This window comes from Bactrocera tryoni, chromosome 3 (genome assembly GCF_016617805.1).
Source record: "Bactrocera tryoni isolate S06 chromosome 3, CSIRO_BtryS06_freeze2, whole genome shotgun sequence".
NCBI lineage: Eukaryota > Metazoa > Arthropoda > Insecta > Diptera > Tephritidae > Bactrocera > Bactrocera tryoni.
The window spans coordinates 1,894,230-1,917,261 of NC_052501.1; the positions used below are offsets into that span (position 1 = coordinate 1,894,230).

Genomic DNA, 23,032 nt, shown 5'->3' on the forward strand with positions numbered 1-23,032 from the left:
AATTTTAACTTCTTGCACTCTGATAGATATAAAATTTTGCTACTTCATTTGAAAGTTTTACAATTTTTGTTTTGAAGATTAAGCTTCTACTATTTTGTTTTTCAAAATGGGTATTTCAGCTCCTTCTCGTTGCAGTTTTCTGTTTAAATATTTCGTTGATTTCTGTATTATCAAGCATTTATTAATAAATGCATTCTAATTCAATTGCAGCTTAGCGAAGGCGCGAGACGCGACTGCTGTAACCAAGAAATGTCTGATGTGTCTGACATACTTGTAGGCGTCCACACCCGACAGGCATGACTGCTAAATAATTAATGAGGTAATTAACGGCGCGATTAAGTGATAAATGCCTAATGATAAAGTAGTAAATACATTATATTTCGAAGAGAAAGGGAATGTCTTTAATAACAGATTTAACTTGTTAGCCAATCTTGCTTACAACTGCAGCGTATATTGATATATTTAATACGGAAATAATTTAAACTGAATAGTCATGTGAAATTATGTAAACACTCTACACGGGATTCTATTATTTTTTCAGCAATTTCTCTTAAAGGGGCTGAAACTCCTACGAAATTATTATGTGAGGTGAGAAATGGAATTGCAAAATCTTAAAATCTGGACTTGCAGAGCCAGGACAAACTTAGAGCAGAGGTACGCTATTAAATTCTGGCCATGAAAACGATGGTCATTGTCTTTTTTGACATCAAAGGCATCGTCCACTATGAATTTGTTCTTCCTGGACAACCCGTCAAAGCCAAGTTTTACGTAAAAGTGTTCAAAAGACTCAAACGAAGGTTTGGAAGTTGCACCCCGACAACGCTTCGGCTCACACCGCCTTTCTTGTAAACAGCTAGCTAACCAAGGCCGGCATCCCAACGCGTCCGCAGCCGCCCTACAGCCCAGATGTATCGTAGACACCATCAGTAAAGCGGTAGAATATAACACAAGAGGTCTTACAATAGGACTGCTGCACCTTGTGATCCCGCACTTTAGACAATAACAGCTTGCCTTAAACTTGTGCTGCAAATTTAATTTTAAATAGTGTAATCTTTCTTAAGCAAACACCATTCATTCATTTATACGCCACCTTTTGTGTAGCACTGTATACGTGGATGTGTTTATTTCCCTTTAACTTTAATATCTTTCGTCTTCACCTCTCTAGTTACTATTTATGCGTTGACTTCAAACTGCTGCTCATCATTTTTGTACCATTGGTGCTATCGGCATCATAACTTCTGCCTGTAACAAGGCAGAACCAACCTCACTAGGGACGAGAGGGATGTCGTGTGCTGCACCGCAGAGCTTGCTTGCTTTGCTTCTTAAATTAGCTGAATTGCTGTTGGCGGCGATGGATGTTGGGTAATTATTGAGACATTGCCACGGAGAGTACGGAGCCGCTTGTAACGTACCGTGAAAATTGAAAGTGTATTCCCCCCGAGTGCCTGAAAAACGTGCCAGATTTTGTAATATAAAAGAGCTTAAGATTGCTTAGCAGGTATTTGCTATTAGAATTTTATGAAATTGCAGTATTTAAAAATAAGAACACTCATTTGCAGTAATAAAGCGATGGAGCACGTGCCTATCTTACCAGCAAATGTAATGGATTTTCAGGGGGTTTTTGCTATTTTTCTGCCTACTCTTATTGTTATTTTTGGTTCTGAATATGAAGCCTGCAACTGCTTTTTAACTTTTGCAAAAAGGGATTATTAAAATCTTTTCCAAATGAAGACATGGATTACATATATTTATGTTACCTCTGTGGCGTTTCTTATCATGAACTGTGTTGGAAACGTGACATGGAAAAAAAATTAGATTTATATGAGGCATTTTATGACGCTGTGTTTAAGTAACTACGGGAGGTATTCATGTGTTTGAGCAACTCTCATGTTCTGAAGGGCCCAAGTTCAGTCATAGATTTATGAAACTGAACGCATATTCCTTCTGAGAAGCAGAAAAGTCAGGGACGAAATTATTTTCTAGAACAGATCGATATATTACTGAAAATTAAAAACTTCAGAAATTGTAGAAAACTTTATTGGGCGTGCGACTAGATATGCCGGTAAGATATATTTCAAAAGCTTCTCTATAATATTGGGTGGTCGAAAAAGTCCTTTAATTTTGTAATCAAACTTCAACTTTTTTTTTTTTGTATTCATAATGAACTTTAATGAGCCAAACGTGTACCATTTTGGTCGACCACTGTTTGCTATTTTTCTGCGTTGCAGATGTGAAACCGGTCCATTAAATGTACCACAGGCAATTCATGTGGTACCCTAACATCGAGCTTCTTTTTGTAGCCAGCCTTTTTTAAATGGTTCAAAAATGTTTGATGATGAATGTTAAGTTTCTTAGCGATGTGACGGTCCTGGTTAATCTTTTCCTGAACGGAAGCGAGCGAATATTGTATGAAAACTATAAACTTTGTTTATTGAAGAAAAGTGTTATTTGGTGATTTAGTGTGCGGCTAAATATGCAGGTAAGATATATTTCAAAAGCTCGTTTCATATTAGTTAGAGTTCTAAGGAAATCTTAGACTTAAATTGTGCCAAAGTTCAGCTGACTTTGAGCAAAAAGTCTACAAAATCTAGTAGTAGACCATTAGTGGGTGTCTTAAATGCCTGCTGTGTATAAGATCTTCTCTAAAATGAAACACTAACGAAGTTCATGTAAAAGATATACTCTTAACTCGAAGACGGAATGGATATGATAAAAGCGAGAAGAAAAAACAAATGCAGATAAGAAGGGCAGAGAATCTCTAACTAACTTGGGCCGTACTACAAGCTGATGTCGGGCTTTCATCGCAATGATATATAGTATGTAAGCTTCTTTTTTATATTAATTTAAAATTTTTCATATCTTCTCATTTGAAATACCGTGTGTATATAAGTGCGCACATGTATCGCCAAAGGAAAATCATTATCACTCCACATGGCGATGCAAAATCGTGGAATTTTTAGAAGACTTTGTCAACAACACACGAGCTTTGCATAATAAGCAGATTTACCTTAATGTTTGAGCTAGCGAGCGATAAAAATCGTTAAAAATAATAACAGATGAGTATTCATACACACATACATATGTACATAATACTTCTAGAGCCTGTCAGCATATCAAACATTTGAATCTTGGCGCGCTTGACTCCTGTTTAATTGGGGTGTGTACAAAGGATGTGAGGTATTGACAGGATATCGGGGGAAATGAAGCGGGAAAACGCAAAGGAGCCAAGAAAATGAAATTACCGTCGCTTCGATAAATTTGAACTGGGAGGGGGAAACGGTGCGCCAAAGTAAGCAAAAAAATGTTTTTGATGATACTAGAGCTGAGACGCTAATGACTGACACTCTTAATTGGCGTAAACGGAAATCGGAAATAAAGCTGATATGAAAATCAATCAAACACATATGCATAATTCAATGTCCTTGTGCTTGTATTTGTGTACTTAGTTGATGCAAAATAAATGACGTGAAAGAGAAGCCGTAGCCTTGAGGAATTTACATTAATTCATTTAATGGAATTTTCTCCAGAAAACGTTCGTATTCTAGGTAAATGTGTGTGTGTGTGTGCATCGAGTACAATACTTATATGGAAAATGCACAATATTAGTTATAAACAAAGGGGCTTCCGCTGAAATTTTCCTGTTTCCATGCACATCTGGAATGCAATTTCACTTGCTCACTTTCTCTTGCATACTTTCAGGCGAACTTCCAGATTTTAATTGAGTTTAGTTGACGCGTGAAAGCAGATAAGCATATCCATGATGTGTGTGTGTGCGTCGAAAATCTTGCTGCTCATGTGGACCAGTGCACAATAAAAGACACATATGCAAACCACATAAGGAAGCTCATGGTTTCATGCTGTTGCGTGAATTTTGCATTTCTTGAACTTGATAAATTGAAAAACTTTTTCTGAATATGCGCTTTTCAAGTTTCTTCCGGCAAATAGAAAGAAAATATGGAAGAAAAATGGCCACCTGCAAAAATGGCTGCTTTTGTATAAATATTGTAGGGATGAGTGGATCTAGGAGCGAATATTTGTAATGGACAATAGATGGTAGTTTCGCAAGCCCACCGCAATGAGCCGACATCGACTTTATGATTATTATTTTTTATTAATAAAGCTCTATACAGAATCGCAAAATTACTCACAAAAATATTATTTTTCTAGCCTCTCACTATCTTTTAGTTGGCCAGTGACTGATTTGTAAACTAAATATTACCATAACCCTTTCGTAACTAGCCTCTAACTAGTTCAAGAACGCTTAAAAAATCTCTCTATATTTGATTTACATTACACCTACCCCTTCCTTCTTTACTCTTATGCCCTTCCAACTGCCATTTTGTTCGCCAATCTACGAGTTTGTTATTGTTTCGTCCATTGTTGTTTGTTTTTTTGCGGTTTGCTAATAGAGACTAGCGGCACTGCTATTTTTTTGACGCGTTCCGCTCTTGCAAGCGCCCTGGCATGACGCACTCATATGTGGCATTCTTTTATTATTCTCGCATTTCCTTCAATTTGTTGTTTTAACTCACTTGCTGTGGCATATTTTTTATTTTGCTTAACTTTCATGTGATTTTTCTTCCACCATTGTTGCCCTTTCTTGCGATTTCCTTGCGTTCAATCACCTTCTGGCAACAAATTTGCTGGAATGTTTTCTCAATGTGTCGTCAAGCAGCAAAATTACAGATAAACATAAACAAATAATAAATAAGGGCTGTGGAGAGCAGTGATGCGTACCGTTTACTTGCTAACATACAAAGTATATGTATATGTGTACTACATATATTTACATTTCTATATAAATGTACTTATGTACATATACAAAGAATAAGAAAGGGAAACATTGAGTCATTTTAATTATATTAAATGACTAATAGAGGAAGAGGAGAAGTGGGTACTGAGAAAGGAGGTATGTCGTATGTGCCAAAGCTTATGTCACAAATAAATGAAAATTTGATTTCTGATATAAATATTGGTAGTCGAAAAGTCTTTTCGTATTTTGTCAATAAATGTTATTGCAGTCGTATATCTCCAGTACTACCAATCACATTGTATCGTGCTATATAATGCTGAAAATGTGAGATTTTAAGCTTCATTTAACAAAAGAAATGTAACCCAAAATTCCGGAAAGTTGAAAAAATGATACAGCTGTTCAAAAATTAGTGAAAATAATGAAGAAATTCGTTATATTTTGAAATTTTTGTATACAAAAGGGAAGAAATTTGAAATTTATGAAGTTTGTCGAGACGATGTTGCATCAGTTCGTGTAGCACAACAATGGTTCGCTCGCTTCCGTTCTGGAAATTTCGATGTGAAACATGCACCTCGCTCTGGTCGACCTATCGTTGAAAAAATCGATCGATTATGGAAAAGATTGACCAGGACCATCATATAAGCAGCCATGACACCTCTAAGGAACTTAACATTCATCATCAACTGTTTTTGATATATTTAAAAAATGCTGGCTACAAAAAGAAGCTCGATGTTTGGGTACCACATAAACTGTCTGTGAAAAATTTAATGGACAGAATTAACATCTGCGATTCTTTCCGGAAACGAAATGAAATCGAACCATTTCTGAAGCGAATGGTAACAGGAGACGAAAAGTGGATCAAATACGACAATAATGTGCGACAAAAAAGCGTGGTCCAAGCGTGGTGAAGCTCAAGAAATGGTCGCAAAGCCAAGATTGACACCTCGAAAGGTTATGCTGAGAGTTTGGTGGGATTGGAAAGGAATCATCCACTATGAGCTGCTTCGGCCTGGTCGAACGATTGATTCTACATATCAAGAACTGATGAGATTGAAGCAAGCAATCGAAACAAACGGCCAAAACTGATCAACGGAAAGGGCTTCGTCTTCCATCAGGACGACGCTAGACCACACACATCTTTGATGACTCGGCAAAAATTGGGAAACTGCATCCACCATATAGCCTTGACCATGCACCATCGGACTACCATTTGTTTCGGTCAATGCAGAACTCCCTTAATGGAATAAAGTTGGCTTCAAGAGGAGCCTGTGAAAATTACCTTTTCGCCGAGAAACCAGAAAAGTTTTACACTGATGGAATAATGTCTTTTGAATAAAAATGGCAAAAAATAGGCGACCAAAGGCTCATTAAAGTTCATTATAAATATAAAAAAATAAATTGAAGTTTGGTTAAAAATACGAAAAGACTTTTTCGATTACTCAATATTAGAGAGAACACGACAATTTAGCTATGGCAATGCAATCATTTATAACTCGTCATACTTGGCGTGGCAGAATTTCAGTTTTTACCAGCAAACTAAAGTTCTGTGCATACTCAGCAATGCGACTTTATAACTGACGTGCTAGCGGTGTAAAGGAATACTTCATTAAACTATATTAAAGTATCAAGAAATTGGTGAAGGGAATGGATGGATCTCTTTTTTAACAATTATCAATACAATGCAGTCTTCTTTACGTACGCCACTGCTTACAAAATTAAACTGAGTTGCAGTAGAATAAAGCAGTCTAAAATGAAGTGGAGTGAAGTAGATTAAAGTAAGGTTTAACAGAGCAAAGAAAAGTGGAATGTCGTAGGAAAGTCGCGCTAAAACCAGTTGCCAAAACTAAAGGTCAGCGAATACCTAACAAACTCGGATGTGCCTGCCAACTCTCGCGAACAACAAATTGTCTAGATTTACACTCGAAAAATTACTGACGTTTCATACAGACACCGTCTGGCGGAGACAGATAGGATTATCGCACTTTACTTCTCAGAATTAAACTGCTTTTATTTGTATTTTATAAGGAAAATTACATTGAGTGATTGTCATACGAATGACGAGAGAAAGCAGATTCAAAAGGCTTCCCATATTATACAAAGCTACTTACTTTGAAATGCATACATACATACTTCAATATACTTGGTACTACTTTGAAGTCGAATAAGTGTGTGCTTTTATGTGTAATTTGCGTACATTCGATTGAAACATTACTCATACGCACCGTAGATCATATTTTTGATAGGCGAGCAGGCAGGTAAATGGGTTCAGAAAGCTGTGTTATACTGACACACACACACACATAAGGGAAATGGGAAGTTTTTATATGCGATATTAAAGCGTGTGAGATTCTGTAATTGCCTTATGTGCCATACAGTGAGTGCCATTGCTTTCAAGTAAGGCAGTGCCAATTTCATTTAGGTGTGAAGGGATATACTAACATATTTGACCAATTCAAATGATTTCCTGCTCTCATACCTCTTTATTATTAAATTTAGTTGACTGTTGGAAGTTTCGTAATGTTTTTGGCACTAACTGTTTCCAGCAGCAAAATGCAGCGCCAAGTGATTGTTCAGTCAATCTCTGCTTTGTCTGGTGACTGAGCATTTATTTGCATAAACATTTTTGCCTGCCCGCATGCATATCCTGCAGATCCTTCAGGTTGTTTGGGTATCTCTCCATTTAAAATCCCGCGAGCGTTTTTAAATGTTGACATTTTAATCATTTCTGCGGGACAAGTACACATTTGCATGCGCAAGTGTCTGCTGTTTCTCCCGACTTTATGTTCAATATGTGCGCACACACACTTACATATACATACATACACACATACGAAGGTATATACTGTGCAAATATGAAATTGCAACAGACACTTGACTTTAATTTAATTTACTTTATTTTTCTTTGATGCGTGGGGTTGTCACAAAAAAAATACAACAACAACAATAGAAACGAAAAAACCGTTGAATTTCACATGCAAATTGTTTGTATTAGTATGTACTATGTATGTTTGCAATCTGTGCTTTCTGGCTGTGACATTATTGCACCTGTTTTTTTGTTGAATTTTCGTAATTTAAGCGTGTTAGGGTGTGAATGGAATTTCGTTAATTTCGCGTTTTTTGGAATTGTTTGTGCATGATTGTCCCGCTAACCTTTATTAGATGCCAATGGCGTTAGTATGAAAAGTTGTTTTTGTAGTGTGTAAAATTAAATTTTTTATTATATTTTTGAATAATAATCTAACAAAGTATAGTAAAAATCTGATAAAAGTAAATACAAAAAAAAAAAAAAAATTGAAAAAAATTATAAAAATTGTATAATCGTACATGTTTTTGCAGTTTTAATGTCAAAACTTTAATCGATTTATTTACAAATAATTTAAGATAAACGTCACAATATTGGATAAACAGCAAGTGATTAAAAAGGGGTTACGTGGTACTAACACCGAAATTGAGACTTTTATTCAAAAAACAACCTCGAGCTCGAAATGCCGTCTCACAGTTCCCTTATACCGAGTTGTTGACGTGTGCTATCAAGTCGATGTTAGGACCTCGGACATGATCAATCCGGTTGGTGGCTTTTCGATCCGGAGACAGCGAGATGGCTTGATGGAATCTAGTTCAACAGATAACCATATTTCGGGTCTCGTCGAAGTCGATCAGCTTCAACCCATTTGGGGATGTTTCCTCGTGGAGGCTGAATTTACCGACTATTGCGCCAAAGATACCTTTCTTATCCACCCTGGCGTTAAAGTCGCCAAGCAGGATTTTGACATCGTGGCGAGTGCATCTCTCGTAGGTGTCATCAAAAGGCGGGTTTCTCTTCCGAGGCTTTTTGTTCGTTTTCATTGGGGACGTTTTTTACGTGGCGGGTCCCAAACCCAGCGCACAAACTTGAGTAGGGAATGTTTCGCCTTCTCACTCTAGCTCGCCTTCAAACGATTGTTCTTTGGCTACCCAGAGGATTATTGGTCTAGGACCGGAAGTCGTGAGCTACTTGAGCCATATGCAAAAGAATCGTTTCTGGTCGCTCCCGAGTGAATGCCGATCAGAGAACTTTCCTCACATGCGTGAACTTCTACACATGACTCCATCCTCCAACCTAACACATTATTTCCAAATAAAAAGAAAATTATGACATACAAATGTTTCACACCGGATACAATTTTGCAAAAAGTTACCTACTAAATAGTCAAGAGTTGAATGTTTCTAAAAAATGTCAAAGAGCGGAAAACGCCAACTAAATTGGATCGAATGCTAGCACAGTTTGAAGCATCAACATACATCCATACGTGCTCTTTTGGCATATTTTCCCGCCCCTCCGCAGTTAATGCTGGCTGCACCTTTATATCCACGCCGTGAGCTGTTACCGTTACCCTTGTGCAACAGTAATAACAGTAATGCTCCTCCTCATTGCTCGACTCTTCCATCGCTCTAAAGTAGACACAAGTGGGTGGTGGCTGGTGGCAGAGCTTGTGTAAATAGCAATCAAAAGAAATACTCGGAATATACATATGCATATTTATATCCACTTGTGCGCATGTGTGGGTGTCTGAGTGCGTGCCTGTGCCTGTGTGTTGAGCTTGTAGCCGTTGAGCAACCATTCTGCATGTGTAATGATGCTAACACTTCGCCTAGGTAAACAAGTGACTTTGCCGGTGACACCTAACAATTGCCAGTGCTGATGAGAGCACTTAAGCACCTGCTGCGGGATATGAGGAGGGGCGGCGTGGCGGCAGCAAGGTGTGAGTAATGCACGTGCATTACCCTTCTGTCAATAACACTGAATGAGCATAAAACAACATTTGCGCACATATATCCTTCCTTACAGCAACAAGAACAATTCATGAGCGGCATGTGCCAGCGTTGCGTAGAAATGGTAAAAAGCAACAGCAGCAGCACTTAAACTCTCAATCAAATGCAAGTTTGTTTGCCGCCCAGGATTGTTGTTGTTGCGCAAGACATTTCTGCTACTTTATCGCCTTAGTGCAAGCGCATTTAGTGAGACAGCGGCGCTTCATTCCCGACTGCCGCAGCTTGTATATGTTTCTCCCCCCCCCCCTTTAAGGGCGTTGAGCAGCAGTTTTTGTAGCTTAGCGGCCGCCAGCAGCAACAGCAGAAGTTAAGCCAAATAATTTGTTATGCAAACAATGGTAAAGAACGCGCACACGCCCAACCATCAAGGAAATGTCGAACGCCGGCAGAAAAATTAAAATAATCACAGCAAATATGCGCCCCGATGAGCCCCTGTTTTCTCTCCATTTCACCGGCTGATGTGGGTCGGGTCATCCTCAAATATTTGCACTTAAATTGAGCTGGAATTTGAATAGCCGGACGGACAAGGGTTGGTATTTGTTCTGCCCCAAAGCTCGAAGTACCAACTCTATTGGTTGTGTGCGCATGTGTGTGTGTGTGTGTCCTTACCTTCTTTTCTTCATGTAAACACGATTTTAAATGTCCTGTAATCGATCGGCTGTCCATTGTAGCTCACTGCACACGCTAATAGTTTCTGTTTTCCATTTCCCTTTGAAATCCCAAGGAGTGTTCCGCTTTGTGCGCTTAGCTAATCCTTCAAATATTTGTGAACCCATGAAAACTTATTTCCCTTGCTTCCTCTCTTCATTGAACTACGAACACACACATCCACACATACATGCACGGAAGTAAGGACATAAGGCCTGCTTGTTTACTTCACTTATGAATTCGAAATAAACTGAAGACACAAAAAGTAAGTTATATAACAATGCAAGTGTGATTATGTCATAAGAGCTTTCAAATGCGAAATTCCACTTAAAGCATTTTAAGTTCTCAAAGCTCGAAATTGCATGCTTCTGGGGTTGTTGGGTTTTTGTAAATGTAGCAATAAAATTGTCAGAGTTAATAAGTGTTTTGGTATTGTCAGCAACAGACCATGGACTAACAAAAGAATATGAGCGCTCACAAACACATACATAATAATCACATATTCGTTCGGAACTTAGTGTACGAAAATGACATGACATTCACAAGCTGACTTTTCATATGTACATAATCAAGTGTTTGAATTTTATAACAGTAAATACCATATATGTATATGCATACATTTGCAACTTATTTCTGCTGCAACAACATAGTCCTGCACGCGCTCACTAAGCTAACTGCTCGCAGCACCTGTTGATATCACGCGCTCATAACATTTATTCAGAGAACATTAAACAGGTACGTTTATGTTCTCTCATAAAACAATGTTATGTTTATGTCCTCTAGTTCATCTCTCATTCGCGCAGCATTCAATGAGTTCACTCCGAAAAATTGTGGATGCTACTGTTCTACACCTGAAAGTATGTTAAATAACTACACATGACTGCTGTGCTCTCTGTTAGCAACTGTTCTGCTGTAAACTGTTATCTACCTCTCATCTGTTGTTCGAATGCATGCTCGCTTAAGATAAATATTGAAAGCCTTGAGCAACATGCGATGTTTATTTCAATGTCGTGCACATGTTAGTTAAATTATAACAGACTGTAATGCATAAAATATGTTAACATATTTTTAATCTTCGCTGAATATTTTTATTATATAGTCATATACCAATACTCCCACTACCAACAACATACACTTCCTTCTTCATTCTTTCTTTACCTGTCTTACTTATCCTCTCATATCTCTTTTTCTCATTTCATAATTTCCATACTTGCTAATTGATCTTTCCTTAAACTAAATTCTCTCTTTCTCTTAAATAATAACAACAACAATAAACATTTGCCCTCATTAGTTTTAAGCTCACGTACATTATGTTAACTTCCTAGCTGTAAGGATTGGAAATTGTATTTAATTAATAAAGTTACATTCGAAAAGAACGGACTTGTTATTATATTATTACATATTATTATTTATTATTAACATAGAGCAAGCGTTACATTAATTAATTGAATCTGAAATTTGAGTTTTTCTTAATTACTGTCTGCCTGGATAACCTAGATTATACTTCCAATATTTTGTTTATCATGTTCAATCATGTTTATGTACACTTTAACAGTTGCTGTTGTTGAAGCATAAAAGCAAAGAATCGTGAAGATAACATTTTTGATGAATTTTGTGAATCATATTTCATATATTAATAACTAACCATATGCTGGCGCTTTAAAGATTACAGTACATTTATTATCATGTCCCAGAGAATGTTAAAAAGTTAAAGTTTATTAACATTACCTGCATAAGCCGAACATTTTTGGTAACAGCCATGCTGCAATTACGCTGTAATGCTAACAGACAATTTAACTGTACGCGACAGTGCTATTTGGACATTTGCGGTAACTCGCATAATACAGTTATAATGAAGTTTCAGTTAATGCTGGCATTCAAAAGTGCTCGGTTGGCGCGGCGCTCAGTTGGCGGGAACTTGCTTTGTTTTAAGCCGGCAAATTAAACAAGCAAAATAATTGAAAATCAAAACTGTTAATCAATCGGTTTTATTTACATTGCTAACAAACTGCATTGAGACAGTAAGCGCTTGTGGATTATTAATCAAAAATTATCATATTATCTGCAGTTCAATGTGATTAGCGCAAAAATATGTGGGTGACAGCAATTATGTATTGAAATAGAATAAATAGGTGAGCTACATATTTAAATAATATATATACAAAAATATGTGCGTTTATTTGCTTTGCGAAGCATGCTCTTGACATTTAGCGCATAAATTTCCGATAAAAAAATGAAAAGTGTGCTTGGGAATCCAAACGGACACCTATTTGGGCGTCCACTAAGCAACTTTAATGAAATTTGTGTTATAAAAATTGTGATTACTTCACTATTGCCTGATAATAAATATGAAAAATGAAATTTCCCCAAATATTTACTGAAAATTATTTGCGACGTATTTATCGCTTCTCTTTAAAATTCGAATAAGTGAATTCAAAATTGATTCGCAAACAAACGCGCGACTGTTAACAATTTAAGAATTTAATTTCAGAATTTGTGCAAATTGAATCTAAATAAATTTTAGCGCCATAAAAAATGCAAATTGATGGTAGCAAGAGACGAATGCAAATAAAAAGTGTCATAAAATTTCACGCATTGCAATACTGCCAAATAGCGGTACTCCTACAAGCACTCAAGTATTTTGTAGCCATACGCCAACACCATAAATGAAATACAAAACCAATCAAGAATATCAAATTAAATTCGTTTTATGCCGCAATTCGAATGGAATTTTGCGCTCATAAAAATGGCCAAATAGTTGTGTGTCTGAATGATGAGTGATAAATGATGCAAATTAGAAATCGGCTATCAAATTAAAACATAAAAGGAGCAATCGGAATGCAACAACTGTTTTTGGAGGCCACCCATCGCTGCAGCCTCAGTTATTGTTAATGGTACTGTTATCACGAAATACTTGAATATTGCATATACATATGTGCAAGTGTATATAAATGTTGCTAACATATTTTGTTTGAAGCGTAGAATTTGTTTCCACATTAGATATAACTTATCAGGAATAGCAAATCTGGAGTTTTTAAACATTTTAAATCGCCTATAAACCTCTTGTGTCTCTAACATATGTCAAAAGCAGGATGAAAACTTCTTGATTTTCGAATATCTGAACATCGAATATCGCCTATAAACCTCTTGTGTCTCTAACATATGTCAAAAGAAGGATGAAAACTTCTTGATTTTCGAATATCTGGACATCCCTGCAGATTATTTGTTAACACCCAAAAAAACTTTTCGTTTTCGCATTTTAATATATGTCTAGCACGGATATATGTAGCTTGTACACCTTCATTGAGTCACAGACAGATATGGAGTACATAAGTATCTAAAAAAATCAGAATAACAGGTCTATATTTTCATGAAAGTGAAAACTTTATCGAAAATTGCAAAAAATTTATATATATAACGAGTCTCATATGCCGAGTAAGAGAGTTTTCTTCCACTCGACTCACTTATGCGGAACATATCGAACCACATGTAAAATAACTTGATGAAATCAACGGTATATGTTTTCGTTGTCCTCTTGTGGCTTTGTACCAAATATGAATGACGTTTCAGGATCCCCTTTCCCCATATTTCGCTGTAGTTTCTCCCTTCATTTGACACCGTATTATATCAATGTGTATTATCATCGTATGATAGTATATCAAAATAACGAATCCCAATAGTTGTTAAAACAACAACAATTTTGTCCTTTACTTAGCCCCGTAAACTCTATACCCTTACGGATGGTGAGGAAGATATCAGCATAAAATTAGAAGCGTATAACTGTTTAATCATCTCTACCATGCTTTTGCCAAACCAAACCATCGATGAAGTCCCTCACTTTTTGAGATAAATTGTTCAGATCGGTCTGCTACATATGTGAGGACAACTTTTTGTTGACAAAATATCTTCACGATATTAAGCTTTTATTATTGTTCAAAGAAACAATACAATTTTCGAAAAAATGGGTCAGATCGGACCACTCTAGCTTATAGCTGCCATACAAGCTAAACGATTGAAATCGAGTTCTTGTAGAAAAACTTCAACCTGTGAAGGGTATTATAGTATAGTATATATTTGAAAAAAATTTTTCGTTCGAAATGTATTTAATACTAAAACCTATTTACGTTGCCTCTTATCCATAAATTGGATAAATTTCTTGCATTCGTTGGTTCGAATGTAATATTTCCAGTCCGTCCCGAAGAATATAATTTAGTAACAAATGTTAGCTCATAGGTGAAGCCATGAATCCAATAATATTTATTTACTCTTCCAATATCTTATAAGTTCATGTGCACGCGCTTTGGCTGTAATATTTAATCAACATGTAATTATGCCAGCAACACCGGCCAGCTCGTGCAAACTCACGAGACGAGAGCGTAGATGGCTAAATAAAATAATAATAACTCGCCGTGAAGGTGTGTGTTTTTGTTGTAGCAATACCTGCATAAACACCAACACTAGACAGCTAGCCAATTACGCGTTGTGCACAAATCCCAAATATATTCTCATTACCCGTCGAATATATCAAATTCCCCGACAGTTGGCGCCCACGTATCAGCATAATTGCCGTCACGTATACGCCATGTACAACGCCATTCCCCAGCGAAATGACCAGCCGAGCAGGCAGCCAAACAGCAAATCAAGCAAACCGAAGTGCAGGCGACGGAAGACAACCAATTGTGGTCACAAATTGAAATCTTTACAAGCGCACTAAAGCGTAACGGTATAATTTCCTGTAGCCACATTTATTAACTTTGACTTTGACTTGGGTTTTGATACCCAAGAATTAGGTGAAGCCGAAATTTTGTATGAGAAATAGTCGCGCACAAACGCACACTTACATACAAATACATACATAAGGCAGCACTACTAAGAACGACACAAGCCAAGGGAATTCACAAATAAAATTGCTTGCCTTTGGGCCAACTCAAAAGCCATAAAATTGTTTCTGAGTAATTACATACGAAAGCTAGGCCGCTCAAGCTAAACCATAGCTGCTTAGTACTGAAGACGGACACTTATATACACATATATACTCATAAATAGGGACAGTGTGTGTGTGTGCGTAGGCACTAGGGAATGCTTCGCTCGAATGAAGAGCGTAATTGCAGCGGTGGAAGCTAAGAAGGTGATTGTGGCAGTTGGACTGACTGAAATTGTGGTGAATGGTTAAATATAGTGTTTTGTTATTATTGTTGCAATTTCGTATATGACAAGAAAGCTCAAAAGCAAATAAAATTTAAAATAATAAATTATTCATGATAAAATCTAAAAAGTCAATTTATTGTGGGAAATTGCACTAAAATAATCAAATTTAATAACTCAAAAGTTTAATTACCGATAAAAATTAGGTATTAATTAATTATTTATGAATTTTGAATAAAATAAAAAAAACTAAAGTTCAAATAGTGGAAATGGCAAACATGAATATGCCAAATTTAGTAAAAAATAATTAAGCCAAACCAAATTCAAGTGCTGAAAATATCGAGAAAATAAAAAGGATAAAGAGCAATACCTAAAATAAAAAAAATTAAATTAATTTATATTAAAACAACTAAGGTTCCGCGCAATTTAAGCTGTGAATTATACTCATTTCTCCTTGTCATCATTTGTTTCTTTTTATAGAATTTGGAGTAATAATTCATAGCTTATTCCCCCCCAGTCCGGTGTGGAAAGGCAAAAAAAAGAAATTAGCCAAAATAAAGCAAGAAGAAAGTAAATTAAGTAACCAATTCCACAAATAACAGAAACAACGAAGAGAAAAGTTGGAGAAAAAGTGATTACCATAATTACTCCCAAGTTGCGAAAGTGTGCGCGAATATCCATTTATAGCCGGTTAGCCAATAAGCTCACGAAAGGCAATAAATTGCCGTGTTGTTCATATAAATTGCCCATAGCCAAGCAAATGAAATTCCGTTTTCTTTCGTGTTAAAAATGTACGGCCCATTTTGGCTGGCAGCGCCACCGCAGAAGCAGCGGAGGCTCATCGCCCGCTGCCAGACATGAACAGTAAAAAAGTGAATAACGAAACAACAAAAGAAACAAACACAAGATAATCAAAATAAATGCAACAAAATGTGCCAAAAATAGTAAAAGATAGATTGTGAACAGGACACACCCACACACATACACACACGCGAACAAGGAGTAACTTCTCAGACAGCTGGCTCAGCCGGTAAACAAAGTGAAAATAGAAAAATAAAATCCAAGTGACAGTGTCTGTGCGCCATGACCCGGTGTAAGCAAGGCAGGCGAATAAATAATTGGTGCTAATCTGCATAAGCTGCGCGGGGGGCGAGTATGTCTGAGCCGAGCGCCTGAAAAATATCAAATCATGACAGATAATGTTTTGATTCAAGTGGATATGAATATGCCTGTTCACATAGACATTGGAATATGCAATTTTAAACGAAATGCTTTTATTCACTTCTTAAAAAGGATAAGCTCTTATCTAAGCGCCAATAAATAAAAGAAAATTGTTTGTGAATCGAACTGACATGTGATCAAAAAATAGACAACGGTTTTGCTGTCATCACTTCAGCAGTCGAAGGTAGGCGCAAAAGAATCTTTAAAAAGCAAAGTGATTCAACCAAACATTTTACTGACTGTTGTTTGTATGTTATATCATAGTAAATATTTGAGGTGTTTAGCTAAATGTCAAAGCCGTTGCGTAATATGAGACACACACTTGTTTATGTTTATGCTGTTTGACCTTGCTTCTAGTGATGTTATGGGAAAAGGTTGTAACTTTGGTATTTTGTAATCAGCAAGTTGAAGGTGTAGACTTCATCCAAAACTAAAAAAGCAAACGCTACCTTACAATAATTGATCCCGATATTAACATATTCTGTGACACAGCTTATATTCTGGAATAAATTTCTAATACTCGATTTTCGTCCAATACTCTTGTTTTGCTTTATTCAACAACTCCGCTGTTCTTTTCTTTTTTCTTCCCAGTAACTCTTCTCATTACTCTTTTTCGAAGCCCAGAGACTTAAATTCATCCCCTGAAATATATTTCACTAAGCTCAACTTAAATCCTCGGCCACAGTTCTCTCAGAGAGCATTAGGTAATAAATAGAATGGAGTTTTACACATCAAGGTCTCCTGTGATATCTGACTCTTGACCTTCATACAAACATGTTAAATTTTTTCCATATCTCAGATTTTTCTCTAAATTCTATACTAACGTAGACACTGCCAGTGGTTTCTTCTTTTCGCTATTTTGTGCCAATTTGAGATACCAAGCGCTGCCAGGTCTTTCTACATCTGGTCTTTCCAACGCAGTGGAAGTATTTTTCCTCCCCTGCTTTCACCGGCGGGCACTGAATCGAAAAATTCAAAGTTGGAGGGTTCTCTACCATCTGGACAACACGATCTAGCCAGCGCAATCGCTGTCTCTTGATTCCCTGAACTAAGTTAATGTCGTCGTTTGTCTCATTCAGCTTATCGTTCCATCGAATGCGGTACTCGCTGATACCAATGCGCAAAAGACCATATATTTTCCGCAAAACCTTACTCTCGAACACTCCTAAGGCCGATCCGTCAGATGATAGCATTGTCCATGCCTCCGCACCCGACCCATACGCTTTGATTGCTTATCCAGTCTGTAGAAAGGAAAATTAACGGCGCGGTTGTTGAGGCCAATGGTATCATTATCATCGGCTACACCAGCTTCTGCACACTCTTGTAGAAGACGGTACATTCTCCGTTTAGTTCTGCAGCTCGTATTATTTTCTAAAGGAATAAAATACCGTTATCTCACGACGCGCATTATTTAATATTCTGTTGAAGCCAACTTAATTTTCAAATCGATTTATAAGAGCACATAAGTATGTATGTATATGTAAAGTGATTATTCAAGAACTTTTTTGGAGTTCTCAACAAAAATTCCTTTTTTTGTGCTTTTACGTTTTCGCTTTTTTAGTTAACTTATTCAAAGTATGTTACAGCTTAAACAAAGTATAAAGTTTGTTCAGAAAAAACTCAAGCTTCTTTATAAATGTTTTTCGGTGTCAAGAACAAGCTCAGCGGTTGTCCCATAGTTTTTGTATGAACGAATTGTTTATGAAATCTGCTTACATAATGACTCCTCGCATTGAAATTCGATACCGAAAAACCCATCTATATTGTGTGTGTGTGTGTGTGTGTATTAGTGCGTTAATTAAAGCCGCAACCGTTATGTGAATAATTAATAGTGCTCGTTTACCGAGTACCTACTTTGTAGAAAATTCGTATGGCCAAAAGCCGCGTCATACATACAAAATATTCATAATAAAGAAAAGGTTTGTATACACATACATATATTCACATCTAAGTATGTATATGATGTGTGCTTGTGTGTGTTAATATGCATATGTGGCTGTTATTTTATGCTGGCGCCATTGCAGACAGCCAAATTTTTATTTTTTTGGCTGGAAAAATGCTTTGAGTAAACATATTTGTTGGGAACGCTCCTAATACGCGTCTTGTATAATTTACGGCAATGAAGGCAGAATTCGACGACCTTACATAATTTTTAGTAGAGCTAAATTTGCAGAGGTCTTAGAAATATTTTCAGGGGGTATAATTTTCGTGTGTTACCCTAGTGGTTAATATACATCTTCAGAGATGCCGTAGAGTGCGTACCGAAGGCGCTATTAGCGCTGTGGAGTGGAGTATCGAAGAAGACCCGATTGAGTGTATTCACCATCGCGCGCAGAGGGAGTTATTGGTACATGTTTCTTTAAAAATGGAGCCGGTCTTAATGTCACAGGCAATGAGGATAGAATCGTAATTAATGGCTTTTTCGTGCCTGAATTGAAGGATGTTGATGTGGACAAAATTTGGTTACCGCAAGACAGCGCTACATGTCATACAGTCAACAAGACAATCAACTTTTTTAAGAAGCTTGGTTAGGGCATTACCTCTCGTCGTGGGCTTGTGGCGTTGCCTCTAAGATCGTGTGATTTATACGCCCTCGGGACTATTTTTTACGGGGTTACATAAAGTCGCTAGTCTACGCTGATAAACTTGATATGATTGACGTCTTCGAAGAGAATATTCGACGCGTTATTGCTGACATACGGCTCCAATTACTAGAAAAAGTGGACGAAAATTGGGTCATTAAATTATGAGCGTTTTATTTAAAGGAAATATTTCTCTGTAGGTATTTTACGTGTTGAGTTTGCAAAACCAGATAAGGGCATCTTGTATCTGAGTTCTGTACCTTTTTTTGAAAAGAACGGTATAAACCGATTGCCATACACTAAATATTGTGTAGTCGAAAAAGTCTTTTCATATTTTGTCAATATATGTCAATGCAGTATATCTCCAGTACTACCAATCACATTGCTGAAAAGGTGAGATTTTAAGCTTCATTTAACAAAAAAAAATTAAAATCCGGGAAATTGAGAAAAAGTTACAGCTGTTCAAAAATAAGTGAAAATAATGAAGAAATTCGCGATATTTTGAAATTTTGCCACGCAAGCCACCAACGAAATTTGTGAAGTTTACGAAGACGATGCTGTATCAGGTCGTGTAGCGCAACAATGGTTCGCTCGCTTCCGTTATGGAAATTTCGAAATTTCGATTTACACTGATGGAATAATGTCTCTACCGAAAAAATAGCAAAAATTGTCGACCAAAATGGTACATAAGAAATATGATTGGAAGTACGAAAAGACTTTTCCGACTATCCAATATATTATAACACCATTTTTAGAAATAATTTCGCACAAATTATAATTTTATCGACCTATTTATAAAGGACGCGCATATAAACCAATTATGATTTATGGTTATAAAATGTATGATGAAAATATTTGTACAATCGCTAGATGGCGCTGGGGTTGGACTACTCAAAGTTCACGTTTTGTTTCAGTTATGGGAAACCCACTAATAGGATAAAGGATAATATACACATTTCTGTATTATCATTAGACTTATACTCATATTCGGTCTCCAATCTGATACAAAATTATACACAGTATTATTGCTCTTTAGAGATGTATTATTATGTATTATATCAAAAAATTACTTCGAGATAAAACTAGTCTATCTTCATATCCACAACTTACCAAATAGCTTCCGTGAAAATTAAGAATTTTCAAAAATCATTCCTCAACTGCTCGAAGGCTGGTTACTGCAAAAACAATTCAGCTTGATAAAATTCATCTTGCATCAGTTTAAATCCAAATCAATTTTAAGCACGTACTATTGTAGTATAAATATAAGAGAGAACTAATATTTTTAATTTATTGCTTTCGCTCTTATGTTTCTTTATGGTTTTTGATTTTAAATGACTTTGAAAAGAAAGTTTTCAGCGAAATTCGCTGTACGTGGTGACTTTCTTCGAGAGAGACGTGCGCCACCTGCATTGCATCTACAACTACACACACACAGCTATGTGCGAATGCACTTAGATTCATATCTATGTGTGTATGTGTGTATTTAGCCACATGCGTGCCGGAGCAAGCAGCAATTCTTATCCACTTAAGGTTTAGCTTCTTGCCACACAGTAATTGTGACGTAAGTGAAGAAGTTTCCCGCTACGTGCGCATACTTCGTTCTGCGACCGCTAAGTGTGCATGTGTGAGGTTGTTATAAGTAATGTTTAAACTTATAATGGACGAATCCGTTTGTCGGTGCATATGTGGGCATACTCTCACATTTTTCATAGAGGACATTAAATTCATAGTTATTTTATGCTATCAGGTCCTTAGTTATTATATTTTAACTGTCTCACTCTCTTTCTCCCTCTCTCTAACTGAGACCATTGTGTAATTTTTCCAAATTAAATCATCACATCCAGTTACTTTATTTCATGGACTCATTCCATTGCATCACTGCAACTGCCATTTGTTGCGGTTCAAGGTGAGAAGCTTAGGAGGGTGGTTAGCGTGTGAAAGCGCACTCCCTCGATAGTTTGTTGGTCAACATGTATAAAGTTGAAAAGTTTGTTTGCGGTTTAATTGAGTAACTAGGGCGCGGTGAGTGCAATATTCGAGAATATACTTTAACAGTTATCTCACTTGCCACATACTTTTGGTTTTGGTATTTCCAAATGCTTGTTTATGGAAATTTGAACTTTAGACTGGATTTCTATATATAGTATGTTTATGAAAAGTTTGGAAATTACTTTGTCATGCAAACATTTAAACAAATATGTATGAGTGAATGTGGACTATTTTCAAAGTGAATTTTTCGGTTATAAGCTTAAAGAACTTGATTGATCATAATAAAACCCTGAACGGGTTATATTAAGTTTGTTACGAAGTTTGTAACACCTAGAACGAAAGGAGCTGAGTCGATTTATCCAATCCCGTCTGTCTGTTAGTTTGTCTGTAAATACGCGACCAAGACCCTATAGCATATAGCTGACATACGAACGAAACGGTAGGAATCAAGTCCCTCTATAGACGACTTATTTTCACGAAGTATTTCCCAAGCAATGGTGCAATCTCCGAGGCATACTCGTATATCATATAGTTGCCATATAAACTAAACTAATCAAGTGATTGTTTGGAACACTAACAACGAAGAAATTTTGAAATCGGAAAGAAATGCATCCACGTTGGCAGGATAAGTCTTTCATGGATCATCTAAAGTGAAAAATAAGTATTTTAGTTAAAACCTTTTTCCTCCAACAGTTTTAATCGAAAAAAATCCTTCGTCCAAGTCTTTAAGAATTGTATTTTCATGAAGATCGGTTGAGTAGTTCTCGAGAAATCTTGCCAACCGACTTCAAAAGTTTCGAGAAAAACGCATAAATATATAACTGGCACTCTATTTGGGTTCTTTGTCTCTCTATCGATAATATAATTTAATGACCATGCTTTTTTAGTTTTTTCTGAACTTCATGAACGATTTCTTTTAGTCACCCGTCAATGCACAAACATTTCTTTACACACATACATGAATAATGACAACATTTAGCACTGGTCACTTAACAGGTTCACCGAGCACACAATCTTAGTGGACTAAACACAAAATTAATATTTAATTCCTCAATAAAAAAAAGCCACAGTCCGACCGCAACAAGTGTTCTGCTCTTTTGTGCTTTGCTGCTTCATTCGATTTTTATTCGCTGTGGCTATTATATGCCACATGTCCCATAAAGTGGACTTTTCAAAAATTCCGAGAACACTTAACTGCCGCATGGAAGTGCTTTCACTTTTCATGACTGCCATTATGAACACCGTTTTGTGTCTTTCATACTTTGTTGCCACACTTCCGCCGCTGGCTGCGATGGACATTTCGTTGTTTGTTCGTGTTCCTGTGTTATGCCTTTTGTTGGTCTGAATAAAGATACAATATTTTGACTTTCCTTAGGTAATTCATAACCATGAAAGGAGTGGATATCCCATGACAAAGGAACAGTGTTTAGGAAGAGGAATTTTTGATCCGAAATTTCGTGATATTTTGCATGAATAGCCATCCGTTATATTGAGAACCTGCTAATTTGTCGGAACTGCCCATATCTTAGCGCTATGAGATATAGCTGCCATATAAATAGATCGTTCAGTTCAGGTCTCTATATGGACAACTTTTATTTGACAAGGAGTTGTCACAATTTTCTAAAACGATGGACAAAATCAAGGGTATAAACTTTTCCCTTATCTAAACCTTTAAAATCAGTTTGAAAATTAGTAAATGCAAACAACAAAGAGACTTCTTTGTCAGCCTAACACGTCACTATCAAAGCACAACGTTAGATTGCGGGTAAAGCGCCAGAACAAAGCATTTCCTAGCCGCTATTTTATGGCTGAACAGCACTTTTACTGGTTGAATGCATTTTTCCGCTTCGCTCGCCTGACTGATTGCTAGTGGCTATCGCTG

At 36.7% G+C, this 23,032-nt stretch overlaps 1 protein-coding gene across 3 annotated transcripts in view; it reads left to right on the forward strand.

The window, feature by feature from the left end:
- The first annotated feature begins 12,097 nt into the window (after positions 1 to 12,097).
- LOC120771956 (diuretic hormone receptor) overlaps positions 12,098 to 23,032 on the forward strand; it is a 34,743-nt gene continuing 23,808 nt past the window's right edge. For all 3 annotated transcript variants that reach the window (XR_005705014.1, XM_040100267.1, XM_040100268.1), the window contains exon 1: positions 12,098 to 12,345. The gene's annotated coding sequence lies outside the window, so the exon portion shown is untranslated. The remainder of the gene's footprint in view (positions 12,346 to 23,032) is intronic.